Genomic DNA, 17,558 nt, shown 5'->3' on the forward strand with positions numbered 1-17,558 from the left:
AAAGGGGAAGACTCCTGCTTAAACAAGGCAGAGGAGGCATATGAGTCACTTGAATTGGATGCAGGCCACCATTTCCCAGGAAAAAGGGGTTTGTAGGTGCTAAACGAATCAGTGTGTGATCCAGGCCAGGTGGACAGGAAGCCAGTGGGGCTGCAGATAGCCAGTGCCATCACACTCACCAGCCCCACTGTGCCACCTGCCACCCGCCCAGCCGATCCTGCCCCTGCCGTGCCCTGGGCCCTCCCGCAGTGGCTGCGGTGAGTCTGACTTTCCAGGCAAAATTAGGCAATGCACTGGCATCTGTTTTATTGCCCTGCAGCCCAACAACGTTGGCAAGGGCTCGCTTTGCCTGTGCCTGCAGCTGGCTGCAGAGAGGCTGCTGTGTGGAGAGCCAGCCCAGGAGCATCAGGCCTCTGCAGCACAGTGTGCCCTGCCACCCGGGCAGCGTCAGAGCTTCCGAAAGGCTGGCATAAGTTAGTCACCTCTTCAACTACAGCTTTACTGGCAGTCCCAAGGATATCCAAGCAAACCAGAGAAACATATTTTTCCACTGTAAAAAGTGCTGCAAAACTTTGTTCCTATCATAGTAGGCAGGTTCTTTTTTTTTTCTTTTTTCTACTTTATAACCCCATTGTATATAATTGTCCAGACCCACGTTACCACTCTTTCTGAAGACACTTCACTGCTGTGCTTGTCTTCAAACACCCAGCACACAGTCAGCAAGTGAGGATACAGCTCTGTTAAAAGCCCAGCCACCTTTAAAGGCCTTGCAAGGCGTGTGTTGTGCCCGGCGTGTGACTTGTTCCTTGCTTCAGAACTTCCTGGTTGGAAAAAGACACTCTCCTTACCTGCAGTTTGTGCTGAAAAGAGGAGGAGTCTCTGTTCTGCAACGTGAGAATGACTGTTGTAGATAAAAAGCATTTTCTTCCCCTTCTAAATACTTCCAGAATGCCACAATGTGCTCACCAATTCTTCTGTTTCATTTGAGATAGCAAAAAGTCATTCACTCAGTGTGCAATACAGCTACCTGAAATGGAATGAAGATCTGGGGTGTGAGGCCTCATTCTTAACAAGTACCACAGCCTTCATATTTTGAAAAAAGAGGAGCAGCTGTGAATGCATGCATGATAAGCAGCATGTGTTGTCATACTGCAGTCCAGAAAAGTTTTTCAAGTGAAGGCAGGAAAAATGGAACAATTTACACTTGCTGCTCTGGATTGTGCAGAAAATCTGTGTGTGTTTTCACTTTTCATCCAGTGGATGCACCACCAGATGGCCCGTTTTCCTCATTCTGGTGCTTATCAATAAAGGACTATAAATCCACAAGGCACACAGAGTCATCTCAGTTGAAAGGAGGCATGGCAGAAAAGCAGGAAGCTCTGCCGCAGGTAAACACCATCACCTGCCCTTCAGCCCTGTTGCTTGCGTGAGCAGGGCTTTAACTTGGCAGAAAAAAGAATAATGTTGCACATTGCTTGGTCAACCCATGACAGAGTCCGTGTCAGAGTCAACCATAATCATGTTATTGTGGCATCTTCATGCTCCTCTCACTTCCTGAGTCAGCAGCCACCAGGTACCTCCACTAAGGTGACAAGAACTTTTCAGAGTTCTTTGGCACCAGAGGACTGGAGGGGGTTAGCCTGTGACCAACAGGCTGGATTAGGCTGAATCTACTTAGCTCTTCCTATTTTCTTAAGTTTGCACTTAACCCTTTCTATGACCTCTGCTGCTCATGCTCACCCTTGTTTCCACAAATACTAGACACTGACCATGGAGACTGAATAGGAAATAAAAATTAAAAACCCAGGATAGGCAGAGTTGGCAGGACAAGACCAAAGAAAGCTTTCAGCTGGCATAGCCCTCCTTGCTAGAGCTATTCCCCTGCTTCCCCCCAGATATTTCAGCCTTTTATTTCTTTCTTCAAATCATGCCTGAAAACCTTTCTTCCCTCTTCAGATTGCAATTGGCTTTCTCTGTAAAATGGCTGTGGCACTGCGTACAAATGACACAACACAAAGCCTAAGTGCCCTACCTGGATGTAGGAAAACAGCGGTCTTTAAAGAAACAGCAAGCCAGTTGTCTTCAGAGTGCTTAGCTATACCTGTGCTAGCACTTAGCCTTTACTTCCCCAGCTCCACAGTTACAATAGTTAGAGCATGTTGGTTTTGTTATTTCTTTACAAGAACTTTTCCTAAAATAGCCTAGCCAAAGGGGCATAATGAGGTGCGCAGCTGGGAAGAGCTTTCTGAACAGCATGAACAAAAAGAAAGAACATATGTGGGGCCAAAGTGCTCAGAGCCTGCAAATGACTGGCTTCAGTCATTCAAATGACTGGAGGTTAAGGATTCACCTAGCTGGACCATTTATAAAAAAAAAAAAAAAAAAAAAAGAGCTGAGAAAGACCAGGCAAAAACAGCAGAAAAAAGGGGGATGGGAATAGTATATTATTTCTTACATGCTGCATCTTCTCTCTGTCTTTCTGTGTTTCCATGGGGCAAAGAAACCTTCAGTCATTCTGTAGAAGAAGAGGAGAGAAAGCATATTTAAAAGCAGGGGTCCTTCAGCAGGGACCTAGAGGGTCTTGGGGCTCTTTTCCCACCTCAACAATTGAAACAAGGCTGCTTTGTGTGTGCTCAGGAGCCTGCAAAAGGCAGGCTTGCCAGCACAACACTAAGAGGAGTTGATTTTGCCTGAAATGGCTAGATTAATCTTTTTGCTTTCACTGCAGCACCTCCTGCTAGCTACTTGTACATATTATAGATCAAACAAAATCAATTGCTCCATTCTAGAGACTCTACCCAAGGGAAAACATAGCAACAACAGATATAATTACAGCTCTGAAATCTTCACAATACTTTTTCAAATACAATGAAACCAAAGTACTTGAAGTCCCCAAAGCTTCTCCAGGTAGATACCCACTGTCAATTCAGCATCACACTATTCACTCTTCTCCAACACGAGAAGACACCTTACACATCCCAGGTACTCCTGTGATTTCCATCCACAGCCTCCATGCCAGCTAGCACACTCATTTACAACCTGCTTCATCTCCTGCTTCAGAAACATACATCTGAGAGAGGAGTACTGCACGTATGTGCTGTGACAGGCAAGCGGGTTACTGCCTCACCAAATCTTCTCTGCATTTGCCTTCAGAACATAAGTTAATTGGAGAAAGCACTGACCATGTTGTTATGTACTGCATGGCACTGGATTCACTGCCAACACGGTCTAGCCACCAGAAAACAACTAAACATATACCTGCAAACACCTCCAGTTTATTTTATCACCAAACATAAAAAGGTAGCGGGAGCAGGTAGGTCTGATGGTGCCTTAATGCAAAACAACGTTTTGCTTTGTCATAGCAATTATGCTTTCCGACAGCAGGAACTGAAATTAGCAGGCGGTTTTCCCTTGGGTCACCCAGAGACTGTGGGGATGAATCATGAGGGCTCGTGTGCTGTGCCCAGGACCACGGGAAACAGGCGATGTAAAGACCAAAGTGTTTATTTTCCTGCTCGGCTCTCTGTGGCTAGGGAGTCATCGCCACGCGCTGGCCTTGCAGGAGCTGTGACGGGCTGACTGGTGCTGCTGCCGTTCCGCATGTGGCAGAAGGACTCATTGTCTTCCAGCGTGGGTGCATTTACACAGCCACATGGCTTTGATTTTGGTGTGAATTCACGGCCCTAGTTTCCCAAAATGTCACCGGAACTTTCTGAGATTAATCTGACTGGAGAACAGCGCTCACTCATGCAGCATTCTCCTTGAGGAAGATAAAAGAAGAAGGGGGGAAGGCAACGCAGCCTGGCCTGTGTGACGCTTGCACCCTGACGGTCTTAACCCTCGGGAGACGGACTGCCGGGCCTTTTCCCGTCGATTATTTCAATACCCCTCCATTTCTGCCGCCGCAGGGCTGCCCGGCTGCTGCCCCGCCGCGGCCCGGCGTAGCAGCGCGGCCCGGAGGAGCGCCGCGGCCTGCAGCGGCTCTCGCCGAGCTCCCCCTGCTGCCGGCCGGCTGCCAGCAGCGCTGCGGGGCGGCAACGGGACACGGGAACCGAGGCGGGGGGAAAGCGCCGCCAGAAGGCCGCTTCTGCCCAAAGCCCGTGGCCCCTTCTGAGTGCCGGCCCCCTCGGTCCTGCAGCCCTCAGCCGCACAAATCCTACTTGCACCGCCGTGCCCTTTGCTGCCCCTTCACCCCTCCGCTGCTCACACAGCTGTGCCCCGGTGCCACCCCTGTGAGGGGCACGGCCATCAGCCCCCTCAGTGAGCCAGGCTGTCCTCCTGCGCCCTCACACTGTCAGCAGCATCTCTCACTTGCTCTCGTCTATGCAGCTGCCCCCCCAAACTGCCTCTCTTCTCACCTCCTAATAGCTCATACCTCCAGCCTTATTCCATCATCATCTCTGAATCCTCACCTCCCTCCAGGCTCTTTTGCCAAGCTCTCCAAGAAAGGCACGTTACAATTCCCTCCTGTCTCTCTGAATGGTTTCTCTGCTCTGCCAACTTCTCCCCCTGCACACAGCCCCTCGGACCAGGTCCCCCAGTTCCCTCCCTGCCACCCCAGGCACACTCACAGAATCACAGAATCACAGAATTTCTAGGTTGGAAGAGACCTCAAGATCATCGAGTCCAACCTCTGACCTAACGCCAACAGTCCCCACTAAACCATATCCCTAAGCTCTACATCTAAACGTCTTTTAAAGACTTCCAGGGATGGTGACTCCTTCCCTCCCTCTGTGCCCTCTTCACCTGGGAGTCTCTGTCCTCTCCTTCCTCCCATGCGAAGGACCCAGACATTGTCCCGGGCACTTTCTGGAGACTCCTCTCCACCTCAAGGGCTCCAGCTAGCACCCACAGCCCTGCTGGCCCCTGCTCCCGATGGGTGTCTGTGCATCTTGCATCTCAGCCAGCCTCTAACCTCTCCCAGATAAGCTGAGTACTGCTAACACAGCCTTCACTGGTCCCCTTGCTTTACCTTGCACATTGCTTGCATTTCCACTCTGTTTCCTTACTGGGAAACATCACCACCTCACACCACCAGTGGTCATGGGATCACTACTTTTAGACTGTTTCTGCAGGACAGAACGTGTGCGCATGTGCACGTGAGAGAGAGCACTTAAGGATGCTGTAAAATTAGACAAGGAATTTTCCACTTGTGTTATATTTTCATACATACTTCAGGCCATCTGCAGAAAGCTGTCAAATGACTAGTTAGAAACATTATAAAATCTTGTTATTTTACTTAAAACATTAATTTAGCAGGCTTAGATCCGAGAACTCAGCAAAACACTAGCAGTTTTCCTGTGCTTCCCAATTTTGTTCATCTTTTTACAATAAGAAAATCTCATAACCTATTGTGCACAGGAGTCTTCCTGCCATTCCTTGAGCCCCCATTTGACTGCTAGCTTAGCTGCGTTATGTGTTGCTGTAGTCCCAGGTCTAACGTGCTTGTTAACACAGCCTGGAGAAGTTTGCACGTGTGTTCTCAAGTCAGCAGAAGTGAGATAGCACTTCATTATTTTGTAGCGACACTTTGGGACCCCATGATAGGTCAATTACTAAGTCTTTTTTAAGCCTGCTCACAGTGTTGTTTTAGGTGCTTTGTGTACACCGTGCTGCCATGTTACCCATAGATTTGGGCTCCAGGTTTCCAGCTCTCTATTCTCACTGCCCACTGAACAGTATCCCGAATACATTTGAAATAAGCTTTATGACCATCTCTTTCCCAATTCCTAGTATTTGAGAACTTTTGGTATCTGCCCAGTTTCCAAATGACATTTTGTGGTGATGCTGGCCTGGAAGGGACTGAAAACTCTATATTCCTATTTTTTTGCTAAACTAAATGTCTTTCTTTTATTTCCAAATCTCTGGGAAATATATAAATGTCTATTTCTGTGCTGTTACTCTCAACTCCCATTTTCCCATAGATTTTCCCTATACAGAACAGCTTGTCTTACCTGCACTTACTGCTAAATTTCTTCGTCACGTCTGAATATCTGTTGTTAAACCCATTTTTAAATTCTTGTTGCACACCCTTTCTAGTGTGTTGCCACCTTTGTCCTTGTGCTACCAACAAGATTTTCTTCCTTCCTCTTCAAAAACAGCCACGCAGACCTTTCCTGTATGTGCTCATCTACAAAAATAAATAAATAAATAAATAAAAATTAAAAAATAAAATTGGTGCAATAGAAAGTGAGAGACAGGTACCCACACTTCAAAATGTCATAACCCTACACTTAGGGTTGGTGTGAAGTGAGCTCTGCTGGTACCCAGATACATAGTCCTGATCTGCATTTGCTTCCGTTGCAAACTCCTTTGCTTGGAACTCAAATCAGTGAACCTGAATATATATAAAATACCAACAAAACCTTACTAAATCTACAGTAAATCCACTGAAAAAAGTTTGGATTTCCAACTCTCACCAGCTGGGCATGCAACATTTGGTAGGTTTCCTGTACTGACGGTACTCCCTAACCGTATTTCCCAGAGGTGTGACCTTCACACATGCTGAGTCTCAGGGCATTACTTCTTGCAGGAGGAGCTGGCTCCTCCAGGCAACATTTCCCACTTAGAGCTTGTTTACTGAAACAGAAATGAATCCCCCAGCGAGTGAGACAGTCCCACAACCTTGTTCCTAGCCCCAGAGAATCCACATTTTCCAGTTCTTTTATAAATGGGTTTCATTTCCTTTCATTTCACAGGATCTCTTTTGATACAAAGGGATCTAACACACTAACAAGCAGCAGATGCACGGAGCAGTCACCACTTGTGTCTGAACAAGGGTGCTTCTGGAGCAAGAGCCAAAATGCACTGAAGGAAGAGCTCCAGGAAGGATATGACAGACAGTGCCTTGGGTTTAAATTGCACTCCACTTCAGAATGTCCGCTTCTCAGAAATCTGAATGACACACTGGAGTACAAAACAGAGAATGAGTTGGGGGGCTGCTGCAATGAATACCCTGCCCTACCTGAGCCCAAAGCCATGCAGCTTTAGAGGTGGGAGCTTTGCCAATAAAGGCCAATTCCAATCAGACCTGGAGCATGCATCAGGAAGCAGATAGGTCCTTAGAAATGCAGGTCTTATCCCTGCATTTTTCCCATGAATTTTTCCATCATAAGTTCAATATTTTCATGTCCGCTGGCCAGCTCTTTGCGGTAACATCAGACATCAGGCAAATGCTTCCTTCTATTGTCTTTGCATCTCCCAAAGGACCTTTGGCTTGACTGTCTTTGCCAAGAAATAAGAAGTAGCAAAAGCAGTTGACAGATCGAGATCAGTGATGACGGTAGAAATGAGCTGACCATGATGCTGGTTGCTGTTTATTCTTCTGAACAACGTGCAGCCTCTTTGCCCAGGCCTGCATGAACAGGAAGGAAGAGCCGATCTGCGCTATGCCTGGTTAAGCATGTAATGGTCTGGGATGAAGCCCCAACTCGAGAAACTGGTGTGGGGGAAGCTGAAGATCCCTTCAATTCAGCCATGTTGCACTCTTTTTGTACTTGCTCTTCCCGTGTGCAGTTCCTAGGTCTGGTCGAGCAGCGCAGTGCCTCAGACTGATGGGCTGGGCTGCTGGGCCTGGGGAGGGGAAGGACAAGGCAGGGTGCTGGTGCCAGGGCTGTGGGAGACACAAGTTAGGGAGGGTGCTCTCCTCCTCCATTTCATTTGCCTTCACACACGGGGTGGCCTGAGCCTCACCTCCTCCTTTTGGGCTTGGAGAGAACGGGAGGAGTGAGAGCAGAGGGTCTTTCCATTCAGCTCAGCTAGCAGAGACCAAAAGTACAGCAAAATCCACCAAAAAAAAAATGGTTTGAAAGAATGGCTACTCTTATGTCAAAAAAGCAGGGAGACTTACTTCACTCTGAGTAACCGTATGCAAAAGAACCACAGAAAGCTGCATGAGTACAGATAATCACATGGGGAGCACTGAAGGGAAATTCAGGCCTCCCTTTCTTCCCATCATTGTGTTTGGAATATGTTTCCAATTGCACTAGTAACAGAGCAATCAAAGAAACTCATCTACAGTGGCAAATTGAAGATGCCCTATCAGACCACATTACAGGGAGCTATACGCTGCTTTGAATGCTTAGTGGCATCAGGAAAAATAACATCCACATGGATCCTGGACACAATGCAGCCAATATCCCTGTTAACCATATGCCTTAACAGAAAATGGAGAACAATTCTTCAAAGCAAATGAAGTCTGCCTTTGGAAGATGCCTGCTAACATGCTCTTTGCCCCCTTACATCCCTGCCCAGGATCCCACCTTCCCTTGCAGGAAGTGGGGAAGGAGCAAGCCCACCCCTGCAGCCCCGAGGGGCAGCGAGCCCACCTGCTTCCCTGGGGCCCTCAGTCCTTCCCGGGCCCTGGCCCCACACCTCTCCACCCTCCTTCCATCACTTCCCCATCAGTCTGTCCCCAGGCTGCAGGAGGAAGCCGCTGTCTCACAGCTTTGCTCCTTTATTTTTGAGCGTGCTATGTTCAGCATTCTTGGGCTTGTTCTGCTCACCCTCTGGCTTTAACAGTCCCATGAAGGAAGAGGAAAACCAAGTTTTCAAATAACCCCACCACAGCACCATGGTAATTCAGCATCTGGGGCTGGCCACGGGCAGAGGGAGCAACCTGGCTCAGGAGGGCTCAGGACCTGCCACGCGGGGTGGGAGCCCTGGTTAGAAATAACTTACCAATGTTTTCTTCTTTGCTCTCCCAGATAGTGGCCTTTGTGGTTTTTGTTGAAATGTATCTCATGATTGCAGCTCTAGACTGGCATCTTCCACAAACCATGCTAAAATGAATGCCTTATTCAAGCCCAGGGAAAGCATTCCTTGCTTCATGGGGCCCTTGCTGTACTGCAATAAGTAAAAATTGCAGAGGAGAAATACTTACTTTGTCTCTTACTGCAAAGATACTTTAAAGGTGATTAGACTTGTAAAGTAAACTCTGCTCAAACTACACCTGTTCTCCGAGTTCTCTGAGGCACGGTGCCACACGAATTATCCTGGTGAGGCTGCACAGCGATCCACTCGGTGTGCGTGGGAAGGTATTTACGCAGGCACCTGAGCCTTCAACAGCTTGGTCAAATTCTCAGGCAGTCTCCCATTGAAACTCAGGACTGAGGTTCACAACCCAGCCCAAACACCACACAAATGTTTGCTGGGTTGAGGGACGTGAGTCGTCCCTGGCACACAAAGAGAAATTTCCCCAGCGTGGGTGTGCACAGAGCCAGCTGGGCCACTGGTGGTGGCCTGTGGTGGCCTGGGGCACGGGCTGGATTTGAGGCCTCTGGTTCAGTGCAGGGGAAGCCCCAGAGCAGGGTGAGCCCCTGCAGTTGTTCAGGGCCAGCCGTAGTGCAGCAGTGAGCCCCTATTCAGTGCCAGCAGGCAAGGCTTCACCGTGACCTTGTCACCATGACCTTGCATCCCAGCACTCGTCATTGATACTTCAAGGATTCGTGCTCATGTTCTGGAAAAAGGCAACATTTTTCCATTTCCCTTACTGGTAACAGAGGCAGCCAGAGGAGAAAGTGTTCTGTGCTGCTAAAGCTATGTTCTGTGTTGTTGGAGCTTCATTCAGTTTCCCACTTGTTGCTGCTATATATTCATATATCTCCCTCTATTAATGACCTCACCTCACACTCCTTTCTTTCAGCAGTAGTCAGTGAAAGTCAATAAGAGTTGCCCATAGGATACGATTACATATAATAATGACATACACGTACTGAATGGCACAGTTGGCACTTACTGCACAGCCCTAGTAGCGTATAAGTGTCTGCAGAGCTAGGGGACGTTTGTATCTCCCCAGTCTCTCCGGGGCAGTATAGCTGACCCTGCCTGCCCTGCCCACATGCTGAGGTTTGCCTCCTGGATCTGTTTCTGTGCACTGTCCAGCTGACAGGCTTTTTGCTGGCTCAACCAGATTCCTTTCCAAGTGCATTGGAAAGCCTCAGCTTGACCTAAGATAACAGTTTTCTCGGGCAGTGCCATCCTTATTCTCTTTGCAGAAGGCTTTGCTGCTGGGTGAAGGACTTCCAGCTTCCCAGCAGGCTCTAATCTGGGTTTCCACTTTATTTGCAGGCTGCTCACTCGGACTCCAAGTCTTCCTGCAATTCAGTGATCTGAGAATCCAGGTCACTGTTTCCGTCAGAGCCGCTTCCTCCTCCACCTCCCCAGAGCTGCTCGTGGCTCTTCCTTCCTGGGCAGACCTCTGTGCTCCTCAGGCTGCGCCAGCAGATGCAGTACCACCCTCCTGTCCTGTACACCCCAGCGCCCTGAATGACAGACAACAATCATGACCTGAGGTTCACTGCACAGTTCCTGCCAGCAGTTGTTCCTTGCTGCCCGCAGTCTGTGGGGCAGCCTTGCCCACGGTTCCCTGGCCCCTCAGCTCACTGGGGCCAGGAGCTGCCTTGGGGGTGGGATTAGGGGGGGACACATGGCTGTGCTCACACGGCTGTGACAGCCCTTCCTGGTGCACCCTTCCTGCAGTTTGGGCGATGCCTGCTGGGTGTTCTGCTGGTCCTGACACACCTTCCTCGGGGTCACTGCTCCTCACCCCATGATACCTTCCAAGCATTTCCAGTCCTCTCATTATAGACCATGCAACGCGTTTCTTCCACAGCAGAGCAGCATCCCCCCACAGCATCTGTACTCCAGCATGCGCAAACTCCACTGGGGCAGCTGCTGTGTATTATGGATGAGCCTTCACATTCTTAAATCTCCCTGCATTTATAAAGAAAGAAAGAACCTTACTTCTTGCAGTTCATCTCTTGATGACTGCACGGTAAGAGGTGACTCTAGAGTAGCCTGCTCCACACCCCTATGCATGCTGAGCTTCCCATTAATAATTACTTGGTCTGTCAGCTTTTTTTTTTTTAACCTACAGGATATTTTGGTGTCTTTCTTACTTCTCTCTGGTTTTAATGTGATAGCACATACAGTCTGTGCTGTGAACAAGTGAAATAGCATGTTCAAACTTCGATAGAAACCACTGACAGGCTCTATATTTTATGAATCAAAGGCATCTATAATTCAGCAGGAGACTTTCAAAGTGCATACATACGTACATAGGTTCTCCTTTTTCTTTGATTTAATATTTTGCCTGCTTCTCAGAGAAAGTAGTGGCTCATCACCTACCTGAACCATCATCACTTTTAAAGAACTGGAAACCTGGAAATATTTGCATTTCTGTTTCATTTTTTTTTTTAATTCTACTTACTTGTTTTTCAAGTGACATGCCAAGGAGCCTGTTTTTTTTTTATTATTATTATTTTTTTTTGTCTATTCTTTAATGAGTCCTGTACATCTCTCCCCTGCTCCTGCTGTGTTATACAAATCCTCTCAGTAATGCTTAGAGCCCAAATCTCTCTCTGGATAGCCCCCAGTCACTGTAAAACAGGTCTAGCTTCTGTTCTTCAATCACATTAAAGGCATTTGACCCTTCTTACAGATGTAAATAACTGCACAGAGCTAGCTGTCCTAGGCTTTTCCCTAGGATTTGTCTACTAAAGATTTGCAGCAGTGAACCTGAAAATAACCACCCCACACTAGACCTGATTCCCTGGGATTTACAGGTGATTCCTATTAGCCTCTCCTTCCCTCTTGCAGAAGAGTACATTTCTGCTTGGTCACTTTCTGCATTAATTTTTTAGTATACTGGAAAATTTCATTATAGGAGATCAGGAATCTTCTGTGCCTGCTCCAGCTGGACATCTCAGTAGATCCAAACAAAGTAGTTCCCAGAGGCGAAGCCCAAGAACAACAGGGCAAAGGTAAAACAAACAAACAAACACAACTGACATCCATAAAGCAAACCACACTCGTAAATGGACCATCTCACTGAGATAACAAGAACTTGTTCTTGCTCCTGTCACCAACCCTGTTTTACTCCTTTCCACAGCAGCCTGGTCCCTGAGCCAGGTCAGCCCTGGTGATCCTTGCTTCCCTGCTGACTGCCCGAGGTGTTCCTGGGCACCCTGCGCTGCACCACCAGCAAATCCAGTGCATGGGGTGAGGGCTAGGGCCAACACAGCAGTATAGGGCTAAACATCTCCTGGACTACATTCACAGTGCAGTGAATTACCCCTTTGGGGTAATGCTGGTGGCTTTGCACCCTGTCTGGCAGCCAGCTGGCTTCCAGGAGCTGCAGTCCTCACACTGTGGCAATTTCCAGGTTCTGCCTCAGTCTGGAAGAGCTGACCAGGAAAGCAATCCCTCTGTGCCCAGCCCTCTCCTCCTGGCAAGCTCAGCATGCGGCACCAGCGCTCAGCACCCAGACTCAGTGACTGAGCCAGGCAAGCGCTGCAGGAAACAGGACCTGAAAGAAAACACAAGATTTCATTTTGTGGTCAAGGACATGTGCTTATCTCCACAGTGCCTGCAGAGCACTGGTCCATCTTTTTTTCTTCCAAGGGAAAAAAAAAAATCAAGAAAAACTTTGCTCTTGCTTTTACAATCAGCAAGATAAAAAGAACAATCCACAATAACAGCACAGTGCAGAGCTACTGTAAGAACTGCTGATGTAGGGCTGCTTTTCAGCCAAATGGTTTAAAGAGTCACTCTCCCTGATACTGCCAGTTCTGTATGGCTGTCCTGGGCAGCACACCCATCTGCCATTAGCCATCATCCTATGGGTACCTATTTTTTCCATTTTGGCCAGCTGCAAACCTGAGTGAAAATAACATTTCTCCCAGCTGAAACACTCTCGCTGTTTTGTGCAGAGCTGCTGGGTCGAGCACAGGAGCTGTAACCTTGAGCAGCCTGATAGGGCAACAGGCTCCCTGTGCTGGCCCTTGTCACTTGGGCTGTGCCTGGAGTCCCCCCAGCAGCCCCTGTGGGATGCCCCCAGCCCGTCCCCATGGGAGGGACACCTTCCATTCCCAGCCTGGTGCCGGGCAGCTGGTTAGGTTTAGGGCACTGACTGCCAGCCACAGGTGCCAGGGCTGTGTAATTGCAGCTCGCTGAGGAAGCTGCCCTAGCATTAACATCAGAGATGGCTATTCTTAAAAAAAAAAAAAAAAAAAAAAAAAGATGTGGGTCCCCAGTGCTAAGGAATATTTGTGTCACTGCTACCTCTTTCTCCCCTGCTCCCCCCTCCCCCCCCAAAAAAAAAAAGAAAAAAAAAAAAAAGAAAGGAAAAAGAAAGACAATGGGAATACCCAGCTGTGCTACAACGTGGGCAATGCCCCCAGTGCCTCAGAGCCAGGGTGACCATTACAAACCGGGAGACATCGCAGCTGCCCCACAGACCTTCCTGAGGAAGCTGCTGCGGTCTGAATCCTGACATCAGGCACCCAAACGAGCAGTTAGGCGCAGCGCTGTCTCTATATCTGTAGCTCGGGGTGTGTAATTACTCGGCCCTGACCGTCCTGCAGGAGCCAAGTGAGGACGGCCACGGCAAGCTCCTTGCGGCTCCATCCTCGTGGCGTGATGTGGGCAGGTGACCCTAGGGAGCTCCAGCTCCCCCAGGGAATGCCTGGAGAGCAGCCTCTGCTCCACAGCTGAATAAAGCACAGCAGGGACCAGACAGCGATGCTCTGGGGCGAGGGTGAGCTAGAGAGGTGCCCGTGGGGTTGCTGTGGGTGTCTGTGAGCCACCTGTGGAGCAGCAGCAATCACACCCAGCTGAGTGCAAGGCTTTGTTTGTGGCACCAGCCCTGGGCACTGAGATAACCCCCTCTGACACAGCAGAAACACCTCTCCTCCCCTCGCCAACACCTCCTCCAGGTCTCTTGTAGAACACACTCCCTGTTCAGAGCCAGCACCCCTTCTTGTCCTCAATAACTCACAGGTGTTCCTTCAAATCCATCATCTTGTATTTCTCCTCGTGCTCAGCTGGATGAGGGGATGCGTGGATGATGACCTGAGCATCGCAGACCTGCCTCCCTGCTGGTACCTGCCCCTCAAGGTCCCTCGCTCTGCTCTGAATCTACCAGCAGCCTCGAGAGGTGCCAGAAAAACGATGCTTGACAATCAGATGCTTTCCTCCCAACTCTTTTCCAGTTTCTTTGACCCCCTTTCTGTTTTCAGGTTCACATGTGCTGAAGTAATTTGCAGTGGTGTCTAGCTTTTGCATTGCCACTGACTCCATTAGCTCATGGATTTCTTTTCCCCTAGAGTTCTTGCAGCTGCTGATGTCTTGCCAGTTAATTTCTCATATATTTCCTTTCAAATCTGAATTGAATTAGTGAGCATTCGTAATGAGGCACAGTAGGAGGAAACAAAAAAGCAGATAAAAGCTGACACAGACCAGATGCCTCTCTCAGCTGCTGCAGCACCAATAGAAAGTGTGGGTAAATGTCAGGTGAATGAGAGAAACCAGGACATAGCCAAACAGCTTGCCAGAATTTGATCATAGGCTACTTACATAGGGGCTTTGAAAATTTCCTGCCCTCAGGATATTAACATTTCTCTGAGCTTTCCAAGTATCCTGCAGCTCAAGGAAGACGTTGAGAAGGAGCTCATTTGCATTACAAAAATACTGGGCAGTGTGGGAAACACTGGCTGAAGGAAGACCAACAGAAAATACCACCCTCAGGGAGCACAGCACACGAACAACAAATGACTAAGAAAATCCTGCCTCCCATCACCTCTTCACCAGGATGTTCTGCCCACCCTTGAGACTTCTTGTTCTCAGGTATGGATGATAACAAAGCTGTGTGTCTGCACAGCAGCACACACGCGTGAAGCAAAGCGTTCAATGTCTAGGAGACATTACCTCTCCCTGTGAAAAGCACCACGAGTGTAGACCTATATAATGCTTGGTGTCTAGCTGCTGTGAAACCATTTGAGCAGGGTGCTGCTCCCAGGCCAGTGCCCTATACCTGTCACTTTGGCTTCCCAATTTAACCTGCATCAACACAGCTGGTCCCACAGCATTTCAGTGCTTTCCCCTGTGAACAGCTCCGCTTGCACCATGTCAGCTTCTAGGCTGAGGTGAAGGGGATGTGCACTTTTATAACAACTATCTCTCTTTCTTTCCCTCTTTTCTTTTTCTTTGAATCTTTGTTAAAGTGACATTAAATTATCTTGGAAGAACTGGGGGATATCTTTCTGATGACAGGAAATGGGCCTAAAAGATTTGTTCACAGCATTTTTGTTTAAGTGTTTATTTTTCAACTTCTCAAATTTCCAATCCCCCTTGATGAGCAGAGCCTGCAGTTAAAGGCTTGTTGAAGAAGTGGGAATGCAAAATTTTTAACATAAGTGGTTTTCTCACTTCTATTTGCCAGATATTTTATTAAGTGTTAGGCAAATAAGCAAATTAAACCTCCCACTGGTTTTATTATAAATAGATCAGACACTTCAAGCCCTCCAGTTATTTGCAATTTGTTTCACAAAAAAATAAGCTGTTTTTCAATCCTAATGTTCTTCCTGAATAGTAAAGGAGGAGGAAGGTACAGCTCTTCATTCCTCATTTGTAGTTTGCTTTTTAGATCCACTTTCTTCCTTCTATGTGAGCCACTTCTGCCAGCTGACAGAGACTTTTCCCACTCTGTGCTTGAAGGGGGGCTTCTTGAGATGTCCCCAGCATTTTTGGAGAACCTGTCTGCCTGGCCAGCCCCTCTTCTGGCAGCCACCTGTGTTCCTGGTCCCTCTATGTTGCATTTTATCCCCATGCTATCCCCAAACTCATCTGAGCCCAGTTTCCTACAAGCTCTGTGTCCCACGAGCTTTGCAGGAGGCTTTCCTTTCCAGAGGGATGATGGTGCTTTCAATCCCCTTTGCCCGCAGGCTCTCTCTTAGTCCCCCAGGGAGATAAAAGGAAGCAACTGTTTATTAACAGAGCATCCAAATGTGAAAGAGCTGCAGAAAGCAAATTGGACTGAGGCATTCCCTGCATGAGTTGTGATAATCCTGCCTAGAAGACTGTTTTTGAAGAACGAAGCCAAAAGCAGCAAAAAGTTCCACGTAGCCAAGCACTGGGAAACATTCAGAGAAATACAGCGTTTCCACGTCAGATTCAGTAACTGCTCCTTTTTTTGTGTAATCAGCCTGTGACCCCAGGAAGCTAGGCACAAGCATTAAGGTGATTTAATCTAGGGCTGCTTTTCTGCATGTTCTGCTCTGGGGAGGCCTTTGAGTTACTGCTTACATACCTGACTTGCATTAATCTTCTCCAGCTAGGTAAGGCCCTTCCTTTGCTTCTAATAGCTGCACAGGCCTCTCTTTCCCCCTCTCCAGGGGCAGTACCTTGGCCCCCAGAGCAGCCAGGGAGGTCAGTGTGCCCCTGGGCCCTGTGAGGCACCCGTGAGCCACCCATGCCCACAGGTGGGTGGCAGAAGGCACTGGGTATCGAAAGAGACAGAAATAAAGTTTGGGAGAGGAAGTTCAAAAATAGCTGACCTTTTCCTGTAAGTCTGTTTTTTTGTTTCATTTGTTGTTTTTGTTTTAGATGCTTTTTTTCCCTTCCACAGCAGGAGAAGCAGGAAAGGAAGAGGCTTTGGGAAACAGGTGAGGGAATAAAAGGTCTTTTAAAGCAAATAGAGGTGGAAAAGAGAATGCTTTTCTGAGGAATGACAGCAAGGACAAGAGCTTCCCCTAGATAGCTATCAGACTTCAATTATAAAGAAAGAAAGAACAGAAACCAAGAACTGCAGGAAAACCTCCTTCCTCTTCCCCAAAAGATGGGCAATGTGGCCCTGTGCACAGCTGGGGCAGGGCTGCACCATCCCCATGGCCACACAGAGCCACCAGGGGTCAGCTAGACAAACCACCACAGCACGTGTGCCAGCGGTCACGTTGGAGGTGGTAAAGGAGCAGAGATCATCGTTAGGCCAGGGATGGAACTGCATTTCCTACCATGGATTAATTAACATCTGGTGTACATGTAGCTACCACCTCAATCAAATGTGTCTGTTACACGTGGACCATGTTCCACCCATGGGGCCTAGCACAACCCTCTCCTGGGGACAGGAGCAGCAGCCAGCATCACACTGAGTGTGTTCCCAGGAAGTTCACTAGTGACGGGGGGAGGGAGGCCTCTCCCGCAACCCCCAGCCACATCTTCACTGAGTTCTGCTCTTGTCACCTCAGAGAGGGTCATGATACAGAGGGTCATGATACATCTCTGCTCTGTGCCGTACAAGGCAGCGCTGTGCGAGGGCCAATGCCTCCGGACCCCATTACCACAGTGTGCTCGCCCCTCAGCCCCATGTCCCACCCTGACACGGTGCTGCTCGGTGTGTCCCCGCTTCCCCTGGCCTCCGCAGTGCCTGCTGCCCCTCACTGACACTGCAAGCGGCCTGCACCCTGTGGTCTCACCTCTCCTTTCCATGGCCATAAATGGAAAAGCAAAATGTTTGAAATCGAATGCTTTGAAGTTTTGCAGAATAAACAAACTTCTTCATGTGGACTGCAATGGGGAAAAAATTCATAGAATGCTCCATAAGGCATAATAAATCTGGCATATATTGCATTATCTGTGCACCCGTGGCAAATAATACATTAAAGACCTGAAAACAAAGTGCTCAGGGACACCGTGTTACTAAAGAGCAGAGAGTCAGCCTCGCTATCTTGGAAGGCAACCAAAGCACCCAAGGCACACATAAAGATGGGATCAAAACCCAG

At 48.4% G+C, this 17,558-nt stretch overlaps 1 long non-coding RNA gene across 1 annotated transcript; it reads left to right on the forward strand.

Annotated features, from left to right (window-relative positions):
- Window positions 1-14,166: 14,166 nt before the first annotated feature.
- On the forward strand, window positions 14,167-17,113 carry LOC119717670 (uncharacterized). The gene is made up of 2 exons (XR_005267675.2): window positions 14,167-14,625; window positions 15,723-17,113. It is a non-coding gene; the product is annotated as an uncharacterized lncRNA (long non-coding RNA).
- Window positions 17,114-17,558: the final 445 nt, after the last annotated feature.

This window comes from Anas platyrhynchos, chromosome 8 (genome assembly GCF_047663525.1).
Source record: "Anas platyrhynchos isolate ZD024472 breed Pekin duck chromosome 8, IASCAAS_PekinDuck_T2T, whole genome shotgun sequence".
NCBI lineage: Eukaryota > Metazoa > Chordata > Aves > Anseriformes > Anatidae > Anas > Anas platyrhynchos.